The 5,075-nt window shown below is 40.2% G+C and overlaps 1 pseudogene; it reads left to right on the top strand.

Moving 5' to 3' along the window:
• Positions 1–3,623: 3,623 nt before the first annotated feature.
• LOC106508052 (10 kDa heat shock protein, mitochondrial-like) lies at positions 3,624–4,199 on the top strand (annotated as a pseudogene).
• Positions 4,200–5,075: the final 876 nt, after the last annotated feature.

Here is a 5,075-nt window from a genome sequence, read left to right on the forward strand (position 1 = left end):
GGTTTCTTCACCCAAACCGTATGTAGAATGGGACAGAAGCCATAGGTTGGCTGTTTCTCAGATAATCCAGAGAAATTGTGAAGGTTCAAATCTCACAAACAACCCCTCTTCATTTTCTTGAGGTTTGTATTTTTCCAATGTGTTGTTGTCCCTTTATTACTTTTTTATTTATTACTAACTTTTCAGACAGAGAACTAGGCATTCATAGATATTCATTCTGAGTGATGGAGAAGAAAAGTCTATTTCCTATAAAGCTGAAAGGTGTTTTTCACTTGCCACCAAAACTTCCTAGCTACTATAGCTTGAGTTTGGTTTTCACCTTTGCAGCCATGTGCTACAGATTATAGCCCAAATTTAGGACCATTTGAGAGGGTCTTTTTGTTTGTTTCTTTGTTTGCTTTTTAGAGCCTCTCCCATGTCTTATGGAAGTTCTCAGGCTAAGGGTCAAATCAGAGCTACAGCTGCCAGCCTATGCCATTGACATAGCAACTTGGGTACACTGCATTTCACAACACCCAATTGCCAACCCACTGAGTGAGGCCGGGGATTGAACCTGCATCCTCATGGATACTAGTTGGATTAGTTACCACGACACCACAATGGCAACTCCTATGACCATTTTTTTTTTAATTTTTTTCCTTTATAGCTGGTTTAAGTGTTCTGTCAATTTTCTACTATACAGCAAGGTGACCCAGTCACACATACATACATACATTCTGTTTTCTCACATTATCATGCTCCCTCATAAGTGACCAGATACAATTCCCAGTGCTAAACAGCAGGATCTCATTGCTTATCCATTCCAAAGGCAATAGTTTGCATCTATTAACCCCCAATTCCCAATCCATCCTACTCCCTCCCCTTCCCTCTTGGCAACCACAAGTCTCTTCTCTAAGTCCACAATTTTTTTTCTGTAGACAGGTTCATTTGCGATGTATATTAGATTTCAGATATAAGTGATATCATTTGTCTTTCTCTTTCTGACTTACTTCACTTAGTATGAGAGTCTCTAGTTCCATCCATGTTGCTGCAAATGGCATTATTTTGTTCTTTTTTAATGGCTGAGTAGTATTCAATTGTGTATATATACTACATCATTTGTTTTTATTGTACATATCATATTATTACCAAACTAGTTTAATTTTGCCTGATGGAAAGCAAGACATTAATGCTGAGATGCTTAGATTTGTAGCAAAGAAAGAGTTTACTCACAAGGCAGCCAAGCCAGAAGACAGGAAAACAGGTCTCAAAACCCCCTACCCAAAGGCAAGGGCGACAGCATGGTCTAAAGCATGGGAAGCATGAGGAAAGTTGATGGGCAAAAGGTACGGAGATCATTGTTCTCTGCAGACCTAACTAAGCTATAGGCGTCTGCCCAATCAAAACATCACCGAGTGAGTGAGCAGAACTCATGCATACCTGATTGAAGGGTCAGTGGTCCCAACCAGTCTCAACCAGCTCAGCTCAAGCTACACATAGTTCAAAACAACTCAGGCAAACAACGTAGAGGACATGCAAGTCTTAAAAGGACCTTGAAGGTGGGGCAAATGGATTGGACTAATTACCCACAATCTCAACATTTCTTAAGGAACTGATCCATTTCTACGATATACAATGTCAACTACATTCCATAGAAACTATAATGAATAAAGAATTTTTTTGTCAGAAGTTGGTGGTGATATCGGTTCATCCTGCCCTTTTCCAAAGCAGGCAGATTATTTTGGTACTTTGGTACATCTATTTATTTGTCCTTTCAGTGTAGGTGGAATTTATGTATATGAAGGATGGAACACAATTTCCATGGTTTATTACACTTTAGGGCCTCGGACAGAAAAAGACTGTATACAAATGTCATGTATCATCAATACAATTCTCTTTTTTTAAATACAAATTTCCATTTCCCTGTAGTTTATATATCTGATCAGTTTCCATTTTTTACTTCTTTTTTGTTGTGGGGAGACTAAGAGGCAGAAATATAAGTATTGTCAGATATTGCCAGGGTTTCCATGGCTGCCAATGACATTCATGCTTTCCTCTTGATAGTGCATAAGAAAGCATGTATTATGTAAATAATTTCAAATGCCATCTAAAATTACATTTCCCTGAAGAATTAGACAACTTGGAGGCTATGTCTCTTTTCCCTCAAATGATCTGGAATCCCTCATTTGAAAAATGATCCCACCTTATTCCAACTAACTATCATGGAAACAATTTCCAATATTTAGAATTCACTCTTAGGTAGTAATTAGATGCCCTTAGATGCTGCTCCGGCCTTGACTGCACTCTGAGGGCTCATTAAAACCTACCTCACCTTTCCCACCTTAGCTGGTGCTTTTATTTACAGGGAATTAAGATACTTTTCCTCAATCCTCATAGGAATATGCTTGCCTCCAAAATACTCCTAGCAGGACCACCTTGTCTAAACCCACAGCCAGGTGACTAGTGCATGAAATTGAAAATAGCTTGAACAATATAGACCAAAATGATAGATGAGATTGGCTAGGCAGGCAGCATCCTCCACACAGGGCATATGGTCTCATTTTCCTCCATCAGTATAGAGGGTTTTGCATTCTCCTTTGCACTTTCTCAATAAAAACTGTAAATCTACCAACAGGAGGAGCAATGCCAGTTTCCTAATGTACTGTTTTTTAGAGGAGTTCCTCAACCCAGCCAGAATGCTGGATTGGTGGGCAATCATTAGCGCTATTTTCCAGTCACATCCTTTCTCACTGGTTTCTTCCCTCTAGGAACATAAAAATATATATATTTTTTGTCTATCTCCCTTAAGCATAAGTAGAAACAAACTCTGGCCAATGGGCTGTGAGCAGAAATAATGTGTGTCACTTTTATTCTAGAGCTCCTAATTGCTTGTCTCAAACCCTCCACAGCTCCCCATCCATCTGTCACAAAATTCAAAGCATTTAACTTATGGCTGCTTTAACATCCTCCATCCTTTAAGAAGATATGCCCCAGCTAAAAGACAGAAGACATGCAGCAGGATAAGAAATAAACCTTTGTTGCTTTAAAGCACTGTGATTCTGGAGCTATTTATTATCACCTTGTAATTTAGCCTATCCTGACTAATACCATTGGGAAGTTCAATTTTTCAAAACTAATTTCAGCCTTATTTCCAGAATTATTTGTGAACAGTGGGCAACAAGTTAATTTAGTTCAATAATCAGAGGAGGGGCCAGAAGAGGAAATTCATCCAAGTCACATTCAGTGGTGAGAGCAATTCTAATTTGTAAGTAAAGGAGGTGGATAGTGAGGGCTGAGAAAAACAATGTCTTGGGGCCTAGAGACACTCACGGATCTTGTAACCCTCAGCTAGGGCCCTTCCTGGAGAGTAAGAGGGAATATCCTCTCAGAATCAGAGGAAGCATACAATTTGACAAGAAGAAGAAGTGGGAGAGGAGGAAGAAGAAGAAGGAGAAGGATGCAAAGTGCAAAAATGCAAGGGATTCTGAAATACCACCCACCACATTCCTTTGCCTTTCTCCTCTGTTTTTACTGGAGTCTCTGCACCAAGATAGAATTCTGGGATGGTGTGTATTAATTTCTTAAAAACTTGCATCAAGACATTCTGATGTTGGGGCAGAGTACAAAATGAGACAGCCAGAGTCATGGCAGGACAGAAATTTAGAAAGTTTCTTCCTCTCTTTGACATGGTTTTAGTCTTTTCTTTTCTTTTAGGGCTGCTCCTGCAGCATATGGAAGTTCCCAGGCTAGGGGTCCAATCGGAGCTACAGCTACCAGCCTACACCACAGCCACACAGCAACTCGGGATCCAAGCCACATCTGTGAGCTACACCACAGCTCAGGACAATGCCAGATCCCGAACCCACTGAGCAAGGTCAGGGATCCAACCCGTATCCCCCTGGGGTTTTTTGGTCAGATTTGTTTCTGCTGCGCCACTACTGGAATTCCCTGACCTACTATTAGTTGAAAGAAGTTCAGCTGAAACTGCAACCAAAGGAGGCATTATGCTTCCAGAAAAATCTCAAGGAAAAGTACTGCAAGCAACAGTAGTAGCTGTTGGATAGGGCTCTAAAGGGAAGGGTGGTGAGATTCAACCAATTAGCATGAAAGTTGGAGATAAGTTTCCTCTCCCAGAATATAGCGGCACCAAGGTAGTTCTGGATGACAAGGATTAGTTCTTACTTAGACATGGTGACATTCTTGGAAAATATGCAGACTGAAATAAGTCACTTTTGAAATGGCATCACATAAAGCTGCCTATTCCACTGACATTCTGAAATCTTTTCATCATGTAAATAACTTTCATGTCTCTCTATCATGATAAACTAATTGATATTCAAACATCAGTGTCTAATGACATCCAGTGTCTCTAAAATGTAGTTACACTGTAATGATATAAACATTCCCAAATAAGAATATAAAAATTTAAAAAAGAAGTTCTGATGTTAAATTATATAACAAAATCATAAAAATGTACTCCTATCACTCAGTGGGTTGGGGATGTGGCATTGCCGTGAGCTATGCTGTAGGTTGCAGACGTGGCTCAGATCTCGTGTTGCTGCGGCTGTGGTATAGGCTGGCAGCTCTATCTCCGATTCGACCCCTAGCCTGGGAACGTCCATATGCCACGGGTATGGCCCTAAAAAGCAAAAAGGAAAAGAAAAAAATACTCCCACCAAGAAACAAGCAAACTCGTCTGTGCCTTAGCTGGCTCCAGGTTTTCCATTGTGCCAAATCCTCCCTGGTCTTTGCTGTTAATGACAGCCGTGATTTTCCTTTTCTCATCCCACTTACTGCAATGCTCTGACAGGCTTCCTGCTCAATAACAGTGACAGACTAAAGCCCAAGGCCAAAAGCATGGGGACACCTGATTAACCTGCTTTCTTCTCTTAAAAATATGAGAGACATTTATATGCCACTGAAAGACCCGAATCTTCCTCTTTACCCACTTCACTTCCATTCTTGGTAAACATAAGAGAGTTGCCTGAGATTCTAATCAAACCCTTACAAACAGAAATTTTGTTTTTTCCCAGCTTTTGTATTCTTAGGAAGATTCTTATTTCAGGAAGGACCTAGAGGCAAAATTTGATGAGCAA

Source organism: Sus scrofa, chromosome 14, assembly GCF_054392235.1.
Source record: "Sus scrofa isolate SSC_HxYL_T2T_F1_AM1 chromosome 14, Sscrofa_HxYL_maternal_Yorkshire_Landrace_v2.0, whole genome shotgun sequence".
NCBI lineage: Eukaryota > Metazoa > Chordata > Mammalia > Artiodactyla > Suidae > Sus > Sus scrofa.